General features: G+C 39.6%; 1 protein-coding gene across 3 annotated transcripts in view; it reads left to right on the forward strand.

Annotated features, from left to right (window-relative positions):
• The first annotated feature begins 342 nt into the window (after positions 1–342).
• The window catches only part of LOC123600810 (tubulin-specific chaperone cofactor E-like protein), a 161,699-nt gene continuing 136,325 nt past the window's right edge, over positions 343–25,716 (forward strand). Inside the window, exons 1-2 of one of the 3 annotated variants that reach the window (XM_045483199.1) lie at positions 343–542; positions 15,923–16,030. The gene's annotated coding sequence lies outside the window, so the exon portion shown is untranslated. The remainder of the gene's footprint in view (positions 543–15,922; positions 16,031–25,716) is intronic. The other 2 variants (XM_045483197.1, XM_045483198.1) reach the window with 2 other exon arrangements.

A 25,716-nucleotide genomic window follows, 5' to 3' on the forward strand; every position in this document is an offset into this window, starting at 1 on the left:
CCAAAGCCGGGACAAAATTCCAGGTCAGTCCGGAAAGGTTCGGCCCAAGGCTCCTTTCTGCAAGGCAGCGGTCTCCCAGCTGCCCAGGTTCTGCTCTGACCCGCCCCTACCTCACTCTGATGTGACAATTCACTCTTCCTTGGCACCTGAGGTGTCTCCTCACGAGGGCCAAGAGAAAGAGCAGGTGCAGTGTGTTTGTAGAGACTACCAGGCCCTTAAAGGCCTCCCCGTCGCCATGGCAACCCGAGCTCGGTTGCCGAGGACCCGCTCCGCCGGCGCCCCCTCCCCTTCACGCAGCGGACGTGACACGTGCGGCGGGGTCACGTGTTGTTGTTGGGCCGCGAAAGCTGCTTCCGGGTCAATGCAGGACACTGGGCTCCGGCGGCCAGAGTGGGGGACGAGGTGAAGCGGAGCCGGGCCGGGGCCGGCCGGGACCAGGCCGGAGGCCGAGCGGCGGTGGCGACGGCGGTGGCCGGGAGGGGGGAGGAGAGGCGCAGCCCGAGGAGCCGCCGCAGCAGCTCCCCCGCCTCCCGGGCTGAGGGGTGAGTGGAGCCCGGGCCCGCCGGCAGTGCCGGCTTCTCGAGGCCCCGGGAGCTCCCCTCCGGAGCCGAGGCGCGGAGGGCCGTTCCTGGTGGGGCGCAGTATGTGGGGGGGGGGGGGGGCGGGGGGACGCCGGGAAGAACTCGGAGCGGGACGAGGCCTGCCTGGGAGGAGGGGAGGGCTGGGCCACCTGCCCGCGGCTGGAGGGAGGACGGGGCCAGGCCTGGCTGGGGAGGCGCGGGGAGAGCCCTGGGCTGGGAGGAGGCGGAGGGCTGGGTTGGGGGGGAGCCTGAGTTCCTGGGAGGCTCCGGGCTTCTTGCCGTGCTCTAGGGGCGTGGGGGTTGGAAAGATGCCCTCTGGCTGGTAGGAGATGGAGACGGGTCTGGGGCTGCTGGGGGAATAGGAAACTTTGTCTTCGAACCAGTGTATGGGGTGGGGGGTGGGGGGGAATAGAGGACGTGTCCCCTGGGAGGTTCGGTGGGGAACGGGGCGGGCGGGCATTTCCAGGCCGCTGGGACACTAGGCCTGCTCCTTCCAGAGGCTGATGAAAGGACGCGGTAGTTTAACAAGGGCTCTGGGGAGAATCGTTTTGCCCTCACATTGGGAGACTTTGAGAAGGAGGGAATTGGAGTAAGATGGGGCCTGAGAGGAGGGTACCCGGCCCTGGGATCTGGGAGGGGGCCAATGTAAGGATCTCCGTGGAGCTTCATTCTTTGCTGGGGATGGGGAGCATTGAGTTCTAGATCCTCGCCTAGGAGGACATTCCGGGAATTGGTGAAACGAGAAGATTTCATCCCGTCTTCTCTTGGCACAGTGATCCTAGAAGTTGCAGTTGAGGAAAGTTGGTTGGAAGAGTTGAACGGTTGACAGCTAGTGGAAGAAGGAGGAGCTGTCGTCTGAAGGTTGCTAAGTTACTGGGAGTTTGTAGGCAACCGCCTAGGGTTGTTGTTTGGGCAAGTTAGCGGTCCTTTCAGGTCCAGATACTGGCTTAGCTGGGGCTGTCCCCGTTCTATGTACGCTTCCCTGGAGCTCTGAAATTGGTTTCCAAGAGTCCCTTTGGAGCGAAGAGATTATATGTAGGTGCTGAGGACTAATGAAAACACTCAGCCTTTGGGTCCTGAGGCATTAGAGCGAGATCTCTAGGGTAAGAGCTTGCAAACTTTTTTTTTTTTTTTTTTTACACACATCATGCCCCATATGAAGAAGCACTTTTTACATTATGATCTAGTACCTACCTATATAATGAGTGAAAAGTTTCGCAGAGCACTGTTTACCCTTAGGACATGTGTTACATTCTGATAAGTTCTATTCCATTCCATTCACTTTTATTAAAAAATGCTGACTGAAATCCACCAAATTGATTTGTGGGTCACAAGCTGCTGCTTGAAAAACACTGTCCCAAGGCACAGTTCTTTGGCTTCAGTTAGGGTCCTCATGTTGTATGGTTCTACAGAGCTAGGAAGATTATAAGGAGACGAGATTATAAGTAGATGGGGGTGGGGGGGGGGGTCAAGCCAGCCAGGTGCAACTGACCGCTTCATTTGTTTACATATTTATAACATGTAGCATATTTGGTGTTTTGGGCCATAATCTTAACCTTTGGTATCTTAATGTGGCCTGATCATTTTATAAAATTTCTGAAGTATGTTTTCTCCATCCTTTGCTGTGTCAAAGAAAATGAGAGGCCTAATCCCGTTGAGTTGATTTATCCCTACAACATACTTAAGGTAATGTTAATGTTATAGTGTTGTAAATATACATTGGTTTGCTTTTCTGCCATATTTAGAAAAAAATCTCAAGCTGAAACCTAAACTCTTCTTACTCTAATAATACATGGTAAAAGAGTTATACATAATTAAAGATACAGGTACATGGTTTTAGTATATACTTTAAACTTAAATCGTAAGTCTGAGTATAACTTTGAATGAGTTAACATCTTAATTCCCCCCACGAAAATGTTTTTCTCTGTTTGTAAAATAGATGAGGTCTTCATATGAACAGTATTATAATGAATATTGGTGAGTATTGGTGAACAGAGAGACCTTCATGTGTTGCTATGTTTAAGTCTTTTTAAAGGTCGTCACCCCAGCCTGTTGTTACATGATGTTGAGTGTCAAATAATGTTGCCTGATTTCGGGAGGTAAATGTATAGGGTTTGTATTTAAGACCAGTTTATTGGTGTTAATTTTTGTTGAGGATGCCTTCATATTATTTGGAACTTGGAATTCCAAGCCATAGCCATCAGAAAACAATTGCCCAAATTAAACTTCATCACTGGGGACATATTCTTGATGAGAAGCCTTATGAAAGCATTCTTAATCATCTTCAAACTTCGTGTGTTGTAAATTATATCTTGATTGATTGATTGATTGATTATATCCTGGGTACTGGTGAGAGGGTCTGTGTTGGCATGTATCAGTCATCCTTTAAAAATGATCTTTTTTTTAATCAGGTAAATATTTGTTTTTGAAATCCTTGGCTTTAAAGAATGTTTAAAAGCTTTCTTTTTGTGGTAGTTGCTTGAAACATGAAGGAAGAGTCTCATTAATTTCGTTTTCCTGGGAATCATGTGTACCTGTCAATAAACAGTTGTGGAGAATTTACCCTGAGTGATTGTGTGTGCTTTTTTTATAGTTTTCATTTTTTTCTCTTGAACCTCAGACTCTTAGGTCTGTCTACCTATAGTAGGCTCTTTTCCCCTTCCCCTTTTTGCTTCCAAACTTCTCTGGGTTTGGAAATTAGATGCTTATATTTGTTAGAACTTTGTGTAAAATAAGATTGTGCAGCTCTGAATAATGTTCTTTCAATTATATATGTATGTATATTATATGTATACTAATACTTTTTTTTAACATATGAACTATGTGACATGTATTTTGGCTAGTCAGAGGCCTATTTATTGACCTCTTAATTGTGGGCTATCTTTAAAGTAAGTGAACTCTTTATATATTTAGTCTAGTTAGGCATATAAGAAGAATTTCTAAAAAGAAACCGGAAACTGACAGTGATAAAGGACCTAAGGAGTGAAGCGATCAGCCGTGATTGTTGCCTTTGCCCTACATGCAATGAGTCATTAAGAGTTGCTATTCCTCCCTTTTTAATCTTTTTCGTTACCCTCTCTTGGATTTCTTTGCAATTAGAATGCTAACAGCCTCACTGTTCCCATTGTCTGTTACTCTCATTCTACTTGATCTCACACAGCTTCATCAGAGTACTCTTCCAAAGAACAATGCCCTAATTTATCCTTTCTCTTCTCCAAAACCATTAACTTCCTAGTGCCAGCACTGAATAAAGTCTACACTGTTTAAGTTGACATTGACGGTATTCTGGAGCGTCTACTTTTATCCTGACCCTGTTTTCCATTCCTAAATGCAGATCCTCTGTTCCCGCCAAGCTGTCTACTCATTGTACTTTCTTTTTTAACTTGATTCCTAAAAATCTGGGAAATGTGTTCTTCATGAATTCCTACTCATCATTTTATTACATCATTTTATCATCTTCTTCCTTGAAGTCTTTCTTGCCTGTATTGTCAATACTACTTTTCCTACATTGCTTTGTGATATTTATGTGTGTTTTTTCTTTCTTTTTTTTTTTTTTTTTTTTTTTTTTTTTTTTTTTTTTACCCCTTTTGGATTATAAATTCATAGAGGACAGGAGGCCCAAATGTCCTCGAATCTCTAGGACACCTAGCACAGGGTTTATCAGAGTTCATGGACCAAGTGAATCAGAATTGACTGAATTTATGGTTAAAATTGCAGGTCTCCAAAAATTCCACCTTAGACTTACTGAATCAGAATCTTAGAATTTGCCTAGGTGAGTCTTCTGTACGGTAAAATTTGAGAATCACTTACCTAGCACGATGCTTTAAATTACAGTAGGTACACACGTAATTTTGGTGCAGATGATGTAAATGAACTGAGTAATAGCAGTTCAGCAGATTGGTTTAATTTTAGGGCTTAGCAGTCAGGCAGCCTAGATTTGAATTCTGTTACCTTTACTCATTAGCCATCTGACATTAACTTTGCTTTTCTGATATATAAAGTGGCAGTAATAATAGTATCATTCATAAGGGAAAGTGACAGTTGAATGAGGTAATATGTGTAAAACAACGGAGTGCAAAGCACGTAGTAAGCTCAATAAATTTTATCTGCTGTGGTCATAACGATCAGCATGATAGCAGTGGTTATGGAAGTAATGAAAAGTGGTGAGAATAGGTTTCACGTCAGTCATTGTTAATAAGCAAATTGCTCGTGGTTTCAAGGATTCAGGCTTAACATTTATTTTCCATTTTAGACTAACAGTGGACCTGTATGGTGCTTAAATTCAATTAGCATGTTAAATTTTCCCCCTTTAACCTCCCCTTTGCCTAAAGAAAACTGCAAACTTTTAAACGGAGGGCCTTCGCCTCATTCCATCTGGTCCTGCCCGCCCGACATCATCTTCTAGCCCTGCTTACACACACCACACCAGCACAGTTTCTCACTTTGACTTACTTGGGCCTTTGCACGTGCTTTCCTCCTTTTTCATCTAGGGGATTCCTGTGACTCTTTTAAGACTCCGTTTCATGTGTGGCCAAGCTGGGTGAAGGGAGTCACTCCTTTGGTGTTCTCAGAGTGCTTTTCCCATCCTTGCATACTACCTGTGTGTACATTGGACTTCTTTTTGGCAGGGAACGGATTTAGTCCTGGCATGTGTTCTAGGTACATGGTAGGTAGTTAGTCCACCTCTGCTAGAGGCAGAGGGTGTCTGGTGGTTGACTCTTCTCAGCTGTCCCATTTGTCTGGACTTTCCTCAGCATGATATGTTGACCACTTACTGCATGCCAGACACAACCAAATGCTTTAAAAACTTCCATTTAATCTTCACGGTGACTCTAATGACTACGGAATAGCTATTAATAGTTCCATTTTACAAATGAGAAAGCAGGCGTAAAGAGGTAAGTAACTTGCTCGAATTCCAGTGCAGATTCGTAATTGAACTCAGGCTGAACTGAAGCCCCGAGCTCTTAATCACAGGGCTCTTCTAGAAACAGAGGTAAACAAGATGACACATTTCCAAAACCGGCTATGTGAAACTTTTACTAATAACTCATTCATGGTCCTTAGGAATGTGATCTATTACTAGCACTGTTAAGAAAAGATTATTTAAAGTAAAGGTCATCTGAGGTTAATGCTTTTCTAGTGATTTTCAAAATTTCTCTTTTGATTCTGTCATGCTCATCACTGGTATACTTGATTTTCATCTCATTGCTAGAAGATATTACATCATGTTTAATCAAAGTAAAATTCACTTTTTTATTCATTCAACAAATATCTGTTGCCCTCTGCCAGATACTCCTCTCCATAACACTGAGCCGGACTGACAAATCTCAGCTTTTGTGGGACTTAGGAGAGGGACTCAAGCACTAAACATGTAGTAGTAAGTGATGTAAAGAACAAAAGTGTCTGAAGTAATGGTGATTAATGGCAGTAATGGGGCTCTTTTTGATGGGTTGGCCAGAGGCAGCTCATCGAGAAGGTAACATCTGTGTTTGAATTTGTTTGAGGCTTGGATGCTGAGATGAAGCCAGCAAAACCAAGAGCCAGGTAAAAGGCATTCCTGGGAATGCCTTAAGAGGGAATCAGCTTGGCAGTTCTGAGAAGTAGAAAGCCACGCTGGCTGAAATCTAGTGGGTGGGAGGAGGTTCGGTGAGCAAGGTGAGCAGAGAACAGATTCAAGGAAGCCCTGAAGACCATGATAAAGAGATTGGATTTCATTCTAAGTGTGAAGGGAAGCCTTTGGTGAATTTAAGGGACATGATTTGACTTAAATTTTGAAAAGATCACTTGGCTTCTGCTGTGGAGAAGGGATTGTATAGTCATGAGAGATCAGGAAGGAAGCTCAAGTCCCAGTGAGCAGTTAATGAAGGCTTAAACCAGAGTAAAGTAATGGGGACAGAAAGAATTGAGTGGAGTCAGGGTGTTTGGACTGTTGATAGACCTTGCTGATTAATTACATGGGACTGTGAGAGGAAGAGAGAAATAGGGGACTGGTAGAGGAAGAGAAGGTTTGAAAGAGAGACCTGAGAGTTCTGTTTTTGCCCCCTTTGTGCCCCTCGCTGATGATACATCCCCACCCTCCAAGGATGCCACAACCCTGAATTTTGTGTTTATTGTTCTTTAACTTCTTTACAGTTTTTATTACATATATATGTGACCGTAAACAATATGATTAATTCTGTTTTTGAATTTTGTAGAAGTGGAATTTACTGTAAATATTTTTACAATTATTTTATCCTTTCAACAGTGTTTTTTTTATTGAATATCTTTTAATTTATTTTTTTTTAATTTACATCCAAGTTAGTTAGCATATAGTGCAACAGTGATTTCAGGGGTAGATTCCTTAATGCCACTTACCCATTTGGCCCATCTCCCCTCCTACAACCCCTCCCATAACCCTCTGTTCTCCATATTTAAGACTCTCATATGTTTTGTCCCTCTCCCTGTTTTTATATTATTTTTGCTTCCCTTCCCTTAGGTTCATCTGTTCTGTGTCTTAAAGTCCTCATATGAGTGAAGTCATATGATATTTATCTTTCTCTGACATTTTGCTTAGCATAATACCATCTAGTTCCATCCACGTAGTTGCAAATGGCAAGATTTCATTCTTTTTGATGGCCAAGTAATACTGCATTGTGTATACATACCACATCTTCTTTATCCATTCATCTGTTGATGGACATTTGGGCTCTTTCCATACTTTGGCTATTGTTGATAGTATTGCTATAAACATGGGGGTGCATGTGTCCCTTCGAAATAGCACACCTGTATCCCTTGGATAAATACCTAGTAGTGTAATTGCTGGGTCGTAGGGCAGTTCTATTTTTAATTTTTTGAGGAACCTCCATACTGTTTTCCAGAGTGGCTACACCAGTTTGCATTCCCACCAGCAGTACAAAAGAGATCTCTTTCTCCAAATCCTTGCCAGTATCTGTTGTTGCCTGGGTTGTTAATATTAGCCATTCTGACAGGTGTAAGGTGGTATCTCATTGTGGTTTTGATTTGTATTTCCCTGATGATGAATGATGTTGAGCTTGTTACCATGTGTCGGCCATCTGGATGTCTTCCTTGGAGAAGTGTCTATTCGTGTCTTTTGCCCATCTCTTCATTGGATTATTTGTTTTTTGGGTGTTGAGTTTGATAGTTCTTTATAGATTTTGGATACTAATTCTGTATCTGATATGTGGTTTGTAAATATCTTCTCCCATTCTGTCAGTTGCCTTTTAGTTTTGCTCATGGCTTCCTTTGCTGTGCAATTTTGATGAGGTCCCAATAGTTCATTTTTGCTTTTGTTTCCCTTGCCTCTGAAGGTGTGTTGAGTAAGAAGTTGCTGTGACCAAGGTCAAAGAGGTTTTTGCCTGCTTTCTCTTTGAGGATTTTGATGGCTTCCTGTCTTACATTTAGGTCTTTCATCCATTTTGAGTTTCTTTTTGTATATGGTGTAAGAAACTGGTCCAGGCTCATTTCTCTGCATGTCGCTGTCCAGTTTTCCCAGCACCATTTGCTGAAGAGACTGTCTTGATTCCATTGGATGTTCTTTCCTGCTTTGTCAAAGATTAGCTGGCCATATGTTTGTGGGTCCATTTCTGGGTTCTCTATTCTGTTCCATTGATCTGAGTGTCTGTTTTTGTGCCAGAACCATACTGTCTTGATGATTACAGCTTTGTAATATAGCTTGAAATACAGTGTTTTTTTTTTAAATATAAATTTCCGGTATACAGCTTTGTAATTCACATCTGCATATGCTACCGAGTGGTTACTACCACAGGTCTAGTTACCATCCATCACCAATCATTTGACCCCCTTCACCCATTTCCCACCCCCGTAACCACAATCCTCTCTATCTATGAGTTTATTTTTGTTTTGTGTGTGCATTTGTTTTGTTTTTTAGATGCTACATTTGAGTGACATCATGCAGTGTTTGATTTATTTCACTTAGTGTAATACCCTGAAGTCTATCCGTGTTGTCCCATATGGCAAGATTTCATTCTTTTTTATGCTAAATAGTATTCCATTGTATAAATATACTACATCTTATTTATCCATTTATCTATCAGTGGACACTTAGGTTGTTCCCATATATTGGCTATTGTAAATAATGCTGCAGTGAACATAAGGGTGCATATATTTTTGAATTAGTATATTTGTATTCTTTGGATAAATATCCAAAAGTAGGATCGCTGGATCATATGGTGGTTCTTTTCTTAATATTTTGAGGAATCTCCATATTGTTTTCCATGTGGCTGCCCTAATTTACAATCCCACCAACAGCGTTATGAGGGTTCCCTCTTCTCCATATCCTCTCCAACACTTGCTGTTTCTTTTCGTTTTGATAATAGTCATTGTAACAGGTGTTAAATGATATCTCATTGTGGTTTTGATTTGTTTACATTTGTCTAATAGTAATGATGAGCATTCATGTGCCTATTGGCCATATGGTGTGTCTTCTTTGGAGAAATGTTTATTTAGATCCTCTGCCCATTTTTTAATTGGGTTGTTTGGATTTTTTTTTTTTTGTTGTTGAATTGTGTGAGTTCTTTGTATATTTTGGGTATTAACTCCTCGTCACATACATGTTTGCAAATCTCTTCGCACATTCAGTAGGCTGCCTTTTCATTTTGATGATGATATCCCTGACCGTGCATAAGCTTCTCAGTTTGACATAGTCCAATTTGTTTATTTTTGCTTTTGTTTCCCATGCCTTTGGAGTCAGATCCACAAAGACATCACTAAGACTGAGTCAAGGAGCTTACCATCTATGTTTTCTTCCAGGAATTTTGTGGTTTCAGGTCTTACATTCAAGCCTTTAATCCATTTTGAGTTGTAAAATAGTGATATAGTTTCATGCTTTTGCATGTAGCTGTCCAGTTTTCCCAGCACTATTAATTGAAGACTGTCCTCCATTGTATACTTCCTTGTCAGAGATTAATTATCCATATATTGTGTGAGTTTATTTCTGGGCTCTCAGTTCTGTCCCACTGATCTGTGTATCTGTTTTTATACCAAATTCAAATCAATTGTTTAAAAATTGAAGTATAATTAACATACAGTGTTATGATAGTTTCAGATGTGCGATATAACGATTCTACAATTCTGTACATTTCTCAGTGCTCATTAGGATACGTGTACTCTTAATCCCCTTTGTCTATACCATACTGTTTTGATTGTTGTAGCTTTATAGTCTAGTTTGAAATCAGGTAGCATGATATTTCCAGCTTTCTTCTTCTTTCTCAAGATTGCTTTGGCTATTCCAGGTCTTTTGTAGTTCTATACAAATTTTAAAATTATTTGTTCTAGTTCTGTAAAGCATGCCTTTGGAATTTGATAGGTAGTGCATTGAATCTGTATTACTTTGAATAGCATGAACATTTAACTATTAATTCTTTTAATCCATGAGCATGGAATATGTTTCCATTTATTTGTGTCTTAGATTTCTTGATTTTAAAAGTCATTTATGTTGATGAGAAAACCAGAGAACTATCAATTGTTAGTTTCCATTGCTGTGTAACATTGCATTTTATGAATATAGCATAATTTATTCAAGCCTGTTCTTGGATGTAAAGGCCTTTATTTGGTCAGGATTTTCATAATTTAACACAGTATTGTTGTTGTGAACATTCTTATGCTTGTCTCCTTGTACACTTGTGCAAGTTCCTATAGAGTTTACACTGAGAAGTAGAATTGCCATATCACAGGATATGTGCATCTTCAACTTAACTAGACAGTGATAAAGTGTTTTCCAAGGTATTTGTACCAGTTTTTATTAAGGTATTTGTACTCCCAGTGTCAGTGGAAGAGTTTGTGTTCTTCCACATTTTCTCCAGTACTTTGGTAGTGTCAGAGTTTTTAAGTTTTGCTAGTTTATATAAAATAATATTCCATTGATATTTTAATTTTTGTTTCTGAATATTATTAAGCTTGAACATCTTTTACATATATGTATTAGTCGTTGGAATTTTATCTTCTGTTAAATAATGTGTTCATATCTTTTGTCATTTTCTATTGGATTGTTTTTCTTTTTCTCACTATTTTTAGGAATTCTCTGTATTAGTTACATGTGTTGGAAGCATCTTTTTCCAGTTTCTGTCTTATGTGTTTTCATGTTTAATGTCTTTTGATCAAAAGTTTTTTTTTATTTTACTGGCCAACCTTTCCGTTATGGTTCTTTATGTTTATGAAATATTTCCCTAAATCAAGATTTTAAAGTTCTTCTCCTATTAGAAAAAAATAACTGTTGGGGCGCCTGGGTGGCGCAGTCGGTTAAGCGTCCGACTTCAGCCAGGTCACGATCTCACTGTCTGTGAGTTCGAGCCCCGCGTCAGGCTCTGGGCTGATGGCTCAGAGCCTGGAGCCTGTTTCCGATTCTGTGTCTCCCTCTCTCTCTGACCCTCCCCTGTTCATGCTCTGTCTCTCTCTGTCCCAAAAATAAATAAACGTTGAAAAAAAAAAAATAACTGTTTTCTTTTCATAAGGATAAGGCTTGAGTTGAGTTTTTCTATGTTGTGAGGGAAGTATTCACTTTTCCCTTTCTCATATTGATACTCATTTGTCCCAGGATCAGTTACTCAAGTTTCATGTTTTCCTACTGATCTCTTTGCCATTTCCTGCCATATTTACATGGGCCTGTTTCTGGACCGTCTTTTCTATTCCATTGATCTCCACCCCCCTCTTCCCAGCCACTCCCAACCCCCCGAGTTGTTTTCTTTAACAAAGTACACTTTGTACTTATGGTACTTCTGTAGAGTTGCCGTGAACACTGAATGAGTGAATGTGGAACCATTGCTCCTGTGGGAGATACAAGGTTAGGTTCCTGCCAGTTCTGGTCACATTTTTGTCAACTGACCAATACATAACCTTGTTTTATATGTGTGTCTGTTTAAAGACATTTTATTCAACATATATTGTTGATTTCTTAACTTTTGAGTTCAGAGTGCATAGCAGTACAGTTCATGTTTGAGTAAATCGTATCTAACAGTCTTTTCTCCATAAGGCACATCACAGGCTTCTTGTGTGTAAGAACACTAGACAGCACTTCTGCAGGACACTTCAGAGCCATCGTAATAATGAAAACAGAAGAATATGAAAAACATGGCGCTAAATCGCAAAAAGGGTGCTTGCTTACAGTGTGAGAGCTGAAGCAGGATGGCAGAGGGCTACCTTGTTCTATCTCAGCTGGATACGTGCACGGTGGGCGATTCAACTTAATATCTGCACATGCCTGTGAGCTGCAAGTATGGATTTGGGGGCCACAAACAAACTTTATTGAATAGGTGAATTTGCAAATAATGAATTCTATAATAATGACACTCGACTACGCTATGAACTCTGGTGAGAGACGCAGTTTCAGGAAACCCTTGTCTTCAGTACTTTTTCTTTTCTCCCATGCTTGCACATGTCTTCATAACATTTTAAGAGAATAAGTTAATACCAAGGATGTCTCAGATGCTAAGTTCTGATTGTCAGATGCCATCATCTCAGCAAAAACACTTCTTATTTGAGAAGGTTTTTACTTATTATCACAGTATTGTTATTTAGTTCATAGTTAAATGGGCAAAGAATTTTAGGAAAGAATTATAACTCTTCAGATGTTGAAAACAAATGTAAATTATTAAATCCTTATTCTTGTGACTCTTGTGTGATGAACACAGTTTCTCATAGGTACTATTAGTAATTTAAGGCATGAGTTTTGTAAAGTCAAGTGCCCTTTGGAAGTTTTTTTTTTTTCTTTTCTTCTTTTTCCTTTTCTTCTGGAAGTTTTAAAAATGCTGACTCTGTTAGTCCCTTATCCGTTAGTGCTGTTTGTCCACATGAACATTATTAGTAAAGGAGTCCAAGAAAGCGATTAATGAAGATTGTATACTTTGTAAATCAAACCTCTCACAAAATGGATTTATTGAGACTTGGCTAGTTTATCCTTTACTCACTGTTTCACATTCTTAAGTGAATTGTTGGCACTAATTGGTAAGTGTGCTGGGGGAGTAATAACCAGAAATTTGGGACTTGCTCTATGTTCATCTTATTTATATAAATATACATATATATAAATATAAATACATATTTATACATATTATAAATATATAATACATATACATATATAATACATATTAATATATATTTATAATATGTAATATGTAAATATATACAAATATAAATGTATATAAATATATATATAAATAATATATATACACACACTGTATGGCATATGTTTTATTCCATAATTTTTTGAAATATTTTATATCATGGTAAAATATAACATAAAATGCAGTTTTAACCATTTAAAAAATTTTTTTAAACATTTATTTATCTTTGAGAGACAGAGCAAGACAGAACATGAGTAGGGGAGGGGCAGAGAGAGGTGGGTACACAGAATCCAAAGCAGGCGCCAGGCTCTGAGCTGTCAGCACAGAGCCTGATGTGGGCCTCGAACCCACAAACCGTGAGATCATGATCTGAGCCAAAGTCGGATGCTCAACCCACTGAGCCACCCAGGCGCCCCATTAACCATTTTAAAGTATATGGTTCAGTGGCATTAAGTATATTCACATTATTCTACAACTGTCAACACCATCCATCTCCAGGACTTTTTCACGTTCCTAAACTGAAACTCTGTCCCCATGAATCAGGAATCCTCATGCTTTGCTCTCCCCAGTCCTGGCGACCATCATTCTACTTTCTTTCTCTGTGAATTTGGCTACTATAGATCCCTCATATAAGTGTAATATGGTACGTGTCCTTTTATATCTGGTTTCTTTCACTTAACATTATGTCTTCAGAGTTCACCCATGTTGTAGCACGTGTCAGAATTTCCTTTCTTTTCAAAGCTGAGTAATATTTCATTATCTGTATACACACCACATCTTGCTTATCCATTCATCCATCCACGGATATTGGGGTCATTTCTATCTTTCGGCTATTGTGAATAATGCTGCTATGAACACTGGTATACAAATATCTTTTCAAGTCCAAGCTTCCAGTCCTTTTTTTATGTATCCACAAGTAGGATTGCTGGGTCATATGGTAAATTATAAGTTTAATGTTTTGAGGAACTGCCATACTGTTTTCCGCAGCAGCTATACCATTTTACATTCTCACCAGAAAGGCACATATATTCATCTTTCATTACTAAACAGTGCCTGTTCTCAAGTATGGCATAAATCACTAGCTTTTGCATATAAAATGTGAAGTATTAATATGGATACTAAAATAATCAGTATTAAATTTGTTGTGATTATAGTTTTTGCAGAAGAATTTAACTTGTGCTAGGTAGCACATATTTCTGACTGCTCCTGATTCATTGCTGTATCATTTCATCTCTTATTTTTGGAATCTCCATGGAGAGGTAGACATAATTATGCGTTTCAGTAGCTATGAAGCATTTTTGTTCACAAGGACTCTGGTCTCAGAGTTTATTAATAAAACTGCTTTTTTTTGTTTTGTAAAATACATTTGATATCCACAATCAAAAGTGATGAGAAAACTCATTGATTAGCACATTTATAGAGTGCCGATTATGTGTAAAGGTCCAGTCCTTGATGGATACAAAGAAACATTATGATATGGTCCTTACCCTCAAGAGCTATACAATCGAAGGCCATGAGACATAAACACATGAAAATCACATTACTGGGCCAAAGTTAAATAATAATGGCATGTAGGACAAAAATGATACCATGCTAACATGTGACTAATTAATCGCCCGCTGAAAATTTTAGGCAGTAGATACCCTGAGCTCAGCTCAAAGGAAAAGGACCATTATGGCAGGAGGTATCTGTGAAGTTTATTCTGAACAAGATATTGAAGAATACATAAAATTTAGAGAAGAAGGGGAAAGACCTTCCAGTTAAGGAGGAATGACATTAGAAGTGTCAGACATTTTTATTGCCTGAATCACTAATTGGCATTAATTGGCATGGTCCTGGGACCAAAAACAGTTAGATCAAATCTATTTAACAAAGTTACGAGTAAGTCCCCCCAGCTGTACATTAATGCTACCATGCTCCCTGGGTGGTGATGGGAGTAGTAATAGCGGTGGCAGTAGAAACTATAGTAAATGGATATTTATTAAGAGCTTTCTAGGTGCCAGGCACTGTGCTAAACACTTACTACCCATATTGTCTCCATTCGTTAGCAACCCTACGAGCTGGGAGCTGGGGGCTATTACTCTTTTTTATGGATGAGGCAATGGAGACTCTGAGAACCGAAGTAACTTGCCCACAGTCACACAGAGCAGTGGAGTCAGTTCTGATTTACCTCCAGGCAGTTTGGTTTTTAGAAACAGCACATGTTACCTACCACTGGGCAAACCACCATAGCACTAAATGTGGAAGAGACTAGTGATCTGGAAACTTTGCAACTTTTCTGTGTAGCTGCTGTTTAACATCCTGGCAATCCCTGGTTATGTGCTGGAATGGTGTGTAAATTCTGCTATAAGGCTGCTTGCAGAGTGATGGACTAGTAGTTTGTTCCTAGTGAGGCCTTGCTTTAACTTAATAGCTTTTGTAGGTGTTCAGGAGGAGAGATAATGGGGGGAATCTCTTCTGTATTCAGCTAATGACCTTAAACTTGTGTATTCACAGTTGAAAGATAGCATGCATATATGATTTTCTTCTGATGAAAACTGCTCTGTTCAAGAGACTAATATTTATTGCTTTTTGGTGGGAAGGAGAAGTTAAAATAATTTTTGCCCCTTTGGTGACGAGACTAGCCCTGCTGCTTAGTTTTGTGGTTCAGTTCCCCTGATGTGGTTACAAGGCATGTTTTGGCTATGATCGTTTTCGATTATTTTAATAAGTTGTGTTTCTATGATTTGTGCATGGTGTCATATACTGTTGACATGAAATATACCTTTCTTTTTTTTTTTTTTTGAGTAAAGATAGCATGACTCAACAGATTAGGGGTACCGAAAGCATGACTTAGCATGCTGGTTGGGCCGTGGAAACTCAAGCAAGTCAGCTCAGTTTCGTGTCCTGTAAACAGAGATAAGTGTCAGTTTGTCTATTTCAGAGGGTGGTTATGGAAATTACTAGCCTTTAAAAGATTGTTAATCTCGGTGTGGGGAGACTTGGCTTTTGGAGAACATTGACTCAAGAGCAAATGTATCTACCTCCTGAATTTTGAGTGAGTGAGACATTAAAGCCTTGAGATTTTCCCAGATGGAATCTTGCCATATGGAAAGGTAGGGTTGGATGCAAATTTGTTTGTGAAGGGGTTGAGACGGGGAGTAAGAGTGGAACTGTCCTTGGAAGCCATTGAAGTAAAGGATATAGTGAATGTTGAGCTTTTTTCACTGTTCTTGTGATTGCTGAAAGTGTATGCAAAGTGATTTTTTTTTTTTTTAATTTCAGAATGCATGATTTCATAGGATATAGACAACTGGCTTAAGCCAACATTTCTGGACAGTAAGAAACTGCAAATCAAGGAAGAAGTGCTTAGAAATATTTTCACATAAAGAGGTACTTAAGTCTAAATGGCAGTGTTTTCTTTTTATGTATGTGTGTATGTATGTTTGCATTTTTTTTTTTTTAATAGCGGTATGTTCTTAATTTTTTTAACTACTTTTTCATCAAAATCGTAACATTCTTGGGCTAGAGCATTTAGATAAGACCTGTCAAGTGCTGTGTTTATGTCCAGTAGACCATGCCCAGGAGGGGCAGTCCTGTTTGCTACTGTGTGGCTGTAGATGAGAAAACGGACTTTTTGTCCAACATTAAACATGCCTCATATGCAATATAGTTCTTTCGTAGACAACATAGACAGCTCTGAAGCTGTACTCACTGGTAACACGGAGTCACGGTTTTAGACATCTTTGGCATCACTACTATAATGAAGTAAAGAATTTGGGTTAGATATTTTAAGGTCTGTCATCCTCTTAAGGTGAAGCAAAGTGATGTGGTACGTGAAGGGGGAAGGAGTGCCCCACTAAAAGCATAACCCAAGGACCAGGAGTCTGAATTCACATTTCATTTGGCAGTGTTGGATTTTTTTTTTTAATCTTCTACCAAAAAGAGTTGATATGCCACATTATTACACTTGGGTGTAGTTTAGTGTGCAGTTGAGAGACTGAGAAACAGGGTGGTTCTTAGTAGGCTGTGAAACTGTGGCATGGTGTATTATGATAATGGATTTATCAGCTGCGGTCAAGTTTTGCACTTGGAATGCTTAGAGTAAATTTATGAATTGGTGAACTATAATTCTACAGACTCATTCTGAAACTTTAATTAGCTTATTTTCCTTACTTTTCATCCCAAGAAGGCATCCACTAAGGTATAGTACATAATGGTCAGAGGAGGTTAAGTGAGATAAAATTACAAGTATGCATACTTTATGATAAATGAAATTAGATATGCCATACAGGATGAGACTGCCTAGCTTAATTGTATTGCCTTGGACAATGTCCCTGAAGTGTTTTTATGGACAAGATAGCTGTCGTTCATGACTTCAGCGGCAAAAGATTGTTTAATGGAATACTTTACAAACCTGAAAAATGATTATTATGTAGATATGTATTTTTTTTTTCAACGTTTATTTATTTTTGGGATAGAGAGAGACAGAGCATGAACGGGGGAGGGGCAGAGAGAGAGGGAGACACAGAATCGGAAACAGGCTCCAGGCTCTGAGCCATCAGCCCAGAGCCCGACGCGGGGCTTGAACTCACGGACCGCGAGATCGTGACCTGGCTGAAGTCAGACGCTTAACTGACTGCGCCACCCAGGCGCCCCTGTAGATATGTATTTATTGGTATAGAAAGTTTTTCATGAGCTATTTAGCAAAAAGGCAGGTTACGCAACTACCTAAAAGTAATTTAATTTCGTTAAAAAGTTATGTATCTCCATAGCATGGGAAAATGGCCCAGAAAAAATACACACCCTTAGGTGCATCCTCAGGCTTAACCTACTTGCTACATCTGTTGACCACAGCTTCCTGCTCTGGCTGTGGCTCTAATATGATATGATGTGCTTCTGATATCAATAGCTTTTGATAACACCTATTTACATGCTAGCTTACCTAATAAAACAAGGAACTACATCTACATGGAAACTACATGGGATTACAGGTCTCTCACTGATTTTCAACTGGAAATTTTTAAAAATTTGGAATGTCTATCACTTACATTTTTAAAAAACAATTACTTAGAAAGAAGCTTATTAATAGACCTTCATCCATTCATTAATTTAATCATTCCTGGAGGGAAAAATATATCCCACAGAGTAATTATGTTTTATTGGGGTACATTTATGCTGAAGATGAGAGAGATTTAGAAAACAAAACAAACTAAAGTCCCAGGTACCTGAAATGTCTGAGAATTTGGCAAGATTTGGGGTATAGTGGGGGTTTTTCTAAAAAGGAAGCTTTCTGGTAATGGTGTTAGGAATCCACAAAGCAGAAGTTAAATGGGCTTTAATAAACGAATAAACACTGGTGTCTGTGTGGCTTAGTTAAGCGTCCGACTCTTGATTTCGGCTCAGGTCCTAACCTCACGGTTGTAAGATCCAGCCCTGCATCAATCTCTGAGCTGGGCATGGAGTTTGCTTAAGATTTTCTGTCTGTCTCTCTCTCTCTGTCTGTCTCTCTCCTCCTCTGCTCCTTCTTGCTCTCTCTCTGCCCCTCCCCTGCTCTTTTTAAAAACAAACAATAAAAAATAAACTTGTAAAAATTGAGAAAGCTAGTAATCCTAAGAGATTCTTTGAAGCTATTCAAGAGCTTTTCCTCTTTAGACTTGTTTTGTTGGTATGTTGTTAACCTCCTCCACCTGCCTCACCCCCAAATTCAGTCTACACATTTCTCTTTTGTCCTTTTTAAGAAAGACCAAGATCTAAAACTGTTCTTTCTGAACAACTTGGTGTTTCTTCATCACCTGTCCTATCTTTTCTGCTTTCATCTGAGCTTCTCAAAGGCATGGTCTATACTCAGTCTTCACTTACTTCCTTTATTCCCTATGCTACGGTTTCTATGCCCTCTCTGTACTGAAACTGCTTCCCTTAAGGTAACAAACTTCTAATTGCTCAGTCCTTTAAGGATTAAAAAATTCTCATCATTTTTCACCTCTTGTATTCTCAGTGATCTATCAAGTTTTCTTTTATCCATATAAGAGGAGGCTGACCTGAGCAAGGTCAGTCATGAGCTAACCATTGTCCCCCGCCTGCAGTCAAGCCTCCTGCCTCACCTGCTCTCCCCACATGTCTTTTCTGTTTTAGCAGTATCACTTCATGGCCATGTTTCATGTCTCTTGTGCCTGTTCACGTTCTGTTTCCTGTGCCTGGAATACTCTTCTCCATCCTGTTAACCTAGTCTTCATTGTCTTTCAAAATGGCTCACGATTTACCTTCAGCCTCCTTGATCATGCTTCCAAAAGTGAATCACTTCTGTTTGAATTCATTATTTCTGTGTGGCTTATTTCAGGTTTGTGTTATCTCTGTGAATTTCCTTCTAGATTGTGGATGCTCTGAGGGCAGAGTTTGGATTTTACTCATTCTCACTTTCTTTCAGCGTTTAGTCCAGCAGTTGACATAGATCTGGTGTCTGGTTCATCTTTGTTTTTGTTTTCAGGATTTTTTTATTTTTTGTTTTTTGTTCATCTTTGTTGAATGAAACTAAATGAGGCTGTAAGCTTTGTGAGGGCACACATTTCATGAACGAACGGACAGGCAAATAAGCCTAATGGGAACCACTTGATAAAGTGCAAAAAAAGAGCAGAGAAAACTAAGTATATTTGTTGTCCCCAATTTTATTAAACAAGTGATAAAGAGATTCTTATTCTCAGATTGTCTTGTAAGGGAAATAGGCACCTAAGTGCAGAAAGATGAAGGGAACAAAGTGTCATCTGACCAAAGGAAACTAAAAGTGAATTGGTAGAGCCTCTCCCAAAATGTTTAGTTTAAGTTTTGTTTTCAAGTATTTGGTAACAAAATACCAGCAGGTAGCTTTTAGAGTGTGGTTTTGCTGCCCTTCTCCGATGAATAGATAAGATGGGTTAGCTGTACATAAGTCGGTCCCACGTCAGATGGCTGAAAATAATTTAAAACTACCTAGGAGTGTTTCCCTCTTCTCCATTAGTTTAATGCTATGAAAATTCTTCCTTGATATTTAGGCTCATCCTAAATTAATGCATATTTTGAATTATTATTATTTATTTTTTAGAACTGTGAATCTGGGGGCACCTGGGTGACTCAGTTGTTAAGCATCCGATTTCGCCTCAGATCATGATCTCGCGGTTCCTGAGTTTGAGCCCCGCATCGATCTCTGTGCTGACAGCTCAGAGCCTGGAGCCTGCTTTGGATTCTGTGTCTCCCTCTCTCTCTGCCCCTCCCCTGCTCACACACACACTGTCTCTCTCTCTCTCTCTCTCTCTCTCTCTCTCTCTCTCACTCTCTCAAAAATAAGTAAACATTAAAAACAACAACTGTGAATCTGTTCCCAACCATTTACCCTTGCAGTAATGTGCATCCTGCACACAAAGCACCTTCCTGCTTCAGGAAGCACCGCTCTTTTTGGTCGTCTCCACAGTGACAGGTGCCTGGGAAGCCCAGAGCTCCTGGAGCATCCCTGGGCTTACGGCTTTGTAAGCTTTGCCTCCTGGAGTCCTTGTGGTTCCAAAGTCACAGTAGTTTTGATAACAGTTTGGGTAATTTGTATAAAATATTTACTTAACTTTTATTAACCCATTTAACTTGGCTAGCAAAGGAAGTGACCCTGCAGACCTGAGGGTATTCTTCCAACCCCTCTGTACACGTCACGGTGGACTTTTGCTTCACCTTTGTTAAGGCCCTGGGGAGCCTGTGTACTCTGGCTCCGTCTTACCCTCCCCTCGTTTAGTCTCGTTCTGCGGCTCAGGTGGGTTTCATTCTTTCTTTTTCTTTGCCAGTTGCTGTGTTACAAAAGTATTTATTTCCTTTTGGCCACCATGCTATTTCTCTTTTCTTCTTCCTTCCCTAATTCCTTTAAAAATTATTACTAATATTCTATATTCCACATGGAATCCCAAATTCCAGTTTGGAACTTTTTTCACAGGCAGTTGATAACAATGAGGAATTAAAAAGCCATTTGGTAGATTATTAGCTCATTCCCAGATAGATCACTTAAAAATGTTTATGTTTCAAAAAGATAACAGTATATGAAAGGAAAAGATGATGTATGCATGCAGTGAGCTCAGGTGGTTCAAATGGGTGCAGTGAAAAAGCGAATCTCCTTTCCACCCTTATTCTTCATTTCCTCCTTCTGGATTATTTATTTATTTATTTTTTTTGAAGTTGTGAGTGAGGCTAGTGGTATTGGTATTCACACTTTATGAAGTATGGTACTCCACCATAAAGTATTTTTGTGAAGTACATATTGATCTTGCGTACCGGTGTGAAGATTTGTCTTGTGTATCTTCCAGTGTTAGTGGTCAGAAGTGTTCTGTTTTCAGTTGTGTTGAGTTTCATACCGACTTTGACCTGACCCTTTGCTGGGAACATAAAGTGTGAATGGTTTGACAGTGATGAAGAGTTTTAGGTGACTGGACATTCTTTTCTTATACTAATCTATTTGGCAAAAATGTACTGAGCACTTTATCCTCCAATTTGCACTTCATCCTGACTTTCTCCAAGCACTTTTACAAGAGCACATTATGGTTCAGATTTGAGGCACAAAGCAGTTGAGATTTTCACAGGCACACTCCACAACTTGGTAATGGAACCAACATCACCCAAGACTCCTGGCTCCCTGGCTTTCAGAACCAATTCAGAATACTTTTACAAATGCATTAGAACTCTGCCAACTACAGAGGTAGTGAGATGTAATTTGACACCTGTTCTTTCCAGAAAGTCATAGATTACCACCCCCCCACCAAAACCTTTTAAAAGGCTCCAGTTAAAGATCTTTTTCCATCCTGTATTTCCTCATTTTTCAGTCTGTTTGGTTTTCAGTTTTCCTTTCCCACCTACTGTTCCTCCTAAAACTGCCCCAACAGATTTTGAGTAGATTTATGTTACTGATCCATTTTGCAATCTTAATGTTCTAATTCAAAGCCCATGTATCCTTGTGTACACTATCTACATTCCTGGAAGGCTGTTCCAATAGAGTATCCTGGAAAATGACCAATGAAGGCGCCTGGCATTGCTTTTAAGTCTTTAGGAAAAAAAGAATATGAAACAAACCTCTAGACTATTTGGAAGAGTTTTTAAAGCATGGGGCCATGAGGAATAACTTGTTAAGTTCCCGTGATTGCTGGCTTACTAGGACTTATTTTAATGTGAGTATGCCTCTAGTGTTGCCATCCCTCAGTTTGCCTGTATTTAAGTTGTATATTAGATTATTGCCCTTGAATCGGCTTGAGTTTAAGTGGTTCTAAAGCTTCCAGTTTAAAGATGCTATTTAAACTTGGTGAACATTATTTTGACACACAGTGAGTTGAGTACCCTCCCTACACACTTTTTATTCTTTTTTAAAAAAAATGTTTATTTATTTATTTTTGAGAGAGAGAGTGTGTGAGAGCAGGGGCGGGGCAGAGAGAAAGAGAGAATCCCAAGCAGGCTCCATGCTGTCAGCACAGAGCCTGATGTGGGGCTTGAACTCACTAAGTAACTCACTGACAGTGAGATAAGATCAAGACCTGAGCTGAAATTAAGAGTCAGACACCCAACTGAATCATCCTGACGCCCCATTGAACTGCCAGGTATATAGAAGATAACAATGTAACCTCTTTGACTTTTGTTAAACATTTCCAAAAATTCTGTTGGCATTCTGCTTGAGACCGGTCTTTGATAAGAACCGTGGTGTCTGTCCCTAGTGGCATAGCACCTGCCCTGTGTTGTCTGCTGTTGGTGATAAGTTTACATTGTAAAAGAACCTTCCACCTGAAGATTCCTGAAGTCTTTGATGAACACATACACTTCAGTTTTGTGACAACAATCAGCACTGAGATGGAGGACGGCAGCATTTATCACTCCGTGTGGATGGAAAGAACAAACTGCCTTGTACTAACAGGTCCTGTCTTTAAGCTCACGATTGAGGATCCTGACAGAGGGCAGTCCTGAATTTTCAAGATGTCGTGTGATATACTCATTGTGAAATGTACTTCATAGTCTAGACCTTGATAAGTGAAACTTTTGTTCAGTAGATGGCCATGTGCTTAGTGAGTATCTACTCTGTTCTAGGCATTTGTGAGTTGATTTTACAAAGTACAGTAGACTTGGCCCTGGTAGTAATTTCGGGAATGGGCCAAGTTTAAAGACCACTTTTATATTCATGTTTTTTTTTTTCAAATTCTTATTACAAACCTGAGAGGAACATTTTAGCCCATCTATAGGTGAGAAAATTAGAGAGAGGTTACATAGCTAGCTTATGTTCTACCCAGCTAGTAAATGATCGAGCCTGAGTTTTCTATGTTCATGTGCTTTCTACCATACTACAACTTCCTGTAATATGTAATTAATAACATGTGTATATTTTAGAGCTTTACAACAGCCCTGTAATCCCAATAATGCATTTGTATATTTTAGAGGTCTATAGCAGCCCTGAAGCCCATTAGTCTAGATGTTCCTATGGTATCTTACAAAGACATTTGAGTCCTAGAGAAATAGTGTCTTGCCTGATGACACAAAACTATTAAGTGGTAGTACTGAGTGGGGCTTACATCTACTCCCCATCCTGAATTCTCTGCTCCTCCTGCTTGGCACACTGGAGGGTAGTGGTTTTTGGACTCCACAACATTTATTGAGTTCTGTATAGTGCACTGTGCCAGATGCTGGGAATTAATATTGGAGAAATAAAATGACCCTGTGGTGTTCCCTTTATACTGTAATGGTGGAGTTAGTATAGTCACATGAGAAAATACCTACCACTCAGCATAATTAAGCCATATAAGCAAAAGTAAACCAGTGTGACATAGTGAAGTAAATAGGTCACTTCCAATGGCAAATAGTTTGGAGCATTATCTGGCGCATATCACACAGCCTTCTGAGAAGTTTTTTAATGCTCATACCTGCTGGTTTCTTTTAGGACCATATACAAGTAGTCATTTTCAGCCTCTTCAGCTTTACTTGCTGCTTCTCTGTAATCTATAATCATATGTTCATCCCTCTTCTATTTTAAGAGGAAAAATCTTGACAGTTGCCCCCAATTCTCTACTCTGTCCTGTTCCTGCCTAATTTATCAGCCCATTTCATCCTCCCCTTCTTGTCAACTGCCCTTCTAATTAAAACTTCTCAAAATGTTGGGGCGCCTGGGTGGCTCAGTCGGTTGAGCATCTGACTTTGGCTCAGGTCATGATCTCACAGTCTGTGGGTTTGAGCCCCGTGTCGGGCTCTTTGCTGACAGCTCGGAGCCTGGAGCCTGCTTCGGATTCTGTGTCTCCCTCTTTCTCTGCCCCTCCCCTGCTCGTGCTCTGTCTCTCTCTCTGTCAAAAATAAATAAACATTAAGAAATTTTTTTTTAAAAAACTTCTCAAAATGTTGACTGTACGCTCTACTCTGTGGTTGTTCCATTCCTTCATGACTCTGCTCCCTCTGCCTGTCCTTTAAACAGCAGTGTCCCTGAGAGTTCCATTGTCCTGCTGTTCTTCTTAGAAATATTGCCTGTATCCTGATGATGTAGAAATCTTCATCTCTAGCTCACATTTCTCACCCAACTGCAGACTGTTTCCTTGGATAGCCCACAGATGCCTCAGACTGGAAGTGGATAAAGTGGATTTCATCATTTTCTTCTGCAAAACGAAATCTCTTCATATTTTCTTTTTACTTAATGGTATCATCAGTCACCTGGTCACCGGTGCTAGAAACCTGGGGATCAGTCTTGACTCTATCTTCTTCTCAGCCCCTATAATTCCTGAAAAGCTTGCTTTAACATACATACATATACATACATATATATATATATGTGTGTGTGTGTGTGTGTGTGTATATATGTGTGTATATATATATATATATATATATATTTTTTTTTTTTTTTTTTTTTTTTTAACTTGGAGACTGGACTGAAAAGCTTGCTTTTCTAAATTGACCTTGAATCTGCCCCAGCTTTCTCTTTATACTAACACTGTATTAGGTCAGGCCCTTGTCATCTCTCTCCTGGTTTTGTTTTGTTTTGTTTTGTTTTGTTTTTAACATTTTAAGAACATTGCACTTTATTTTTTATTGAGGTGTAACTAGCACACAATGTTATATTAGTTCCAGGTATGCAGCATATTGATGCAACAATCCTGTACATCACTCAGTACTTGCCACAATAAATGTAGTCAGCATTGTCACCGTACAACATTATTATAATATTGTTGAATATATTCCCTATCCATGACTTTTTTTTTAATAACTGAAAGTTTGTATTTCTTAATCCTTTTTATATGTATATTTTTAAATGTTTATTTTTGAGAGAGAGAATGTGAGCTGGGGAGGGGCAGAGAGAGAGGGAGACACAGAATCCGAAGCAGGCTCCAGGATCTGACCTGTCAGCACAGAGCCCCATGCGGGGCTTGAACTCACAAGCTGCAAGATCATGACCTGAGCCAAAGTCGGACGCTTAACTGACTGAGCCATCCAGGCACATCCCCCTTCTTATCTATTTTGCCCATCTCCCAACCTGTCTCCCCTCTGTCAACCATCAGTTTTTCTTTGTATTTAAAGGTCTGCCTTTTTGTTTGTTTTGTTTTTTAAACTCCATATATAGGTGAAATCGTATGGTATTTGTTTTTCTCTCTCTGGCTCATTTCATTTAGCATAATGCCCTCTAGGTTCATCCATGTTGTCCCAGATGGCAAGATCTCGTTCTTTTTTATGGCTGAGTAATATTCCATTGTATGTATGTATGTAGGTAGGTATGTATACATACCTACACACATACCACATCTTTATCCATTCATCTGTCTGTGGGCACTTGGATTGCTTCCATATCTCGGCTGTTGTAAGTAATGCTGCAGTGAACATAGGGGTGCATATACCTTTTCGAGTTAGTGTTTTCACTTTCTTTGGGTAAATACTCAGTAGTGGAAAAACTGATTGTATGGTATCTCTATTTTGAACTTTGGGGGGAACCTCAATATTGTTTTTCACAGTGGTGCACCAATTTACATTCCCACCAGTAGTGCATGAGGGTTCCCTTTATTCCACATCCTCGTCCAACACTCATCTCTTGTCTTTTTGATAGCAGCCATTCTGACTGATGTGAG

Source organism: Leopardus geoffroyi, chromosome D1 (assembly GCF_018350155.1).
Source record: "Leopardus geoffroyi isolate Oge1 chromosome D1, O.geoffroyi_Oge1_pat1.0, whole genome shotgun sequence".
NCBI classification, from domain to species: Eukaryota; Metazoa; Chordata; class Mammalia; order Carnivora; family Felidae; genus Leopardus; species Leopardus geoffroyi.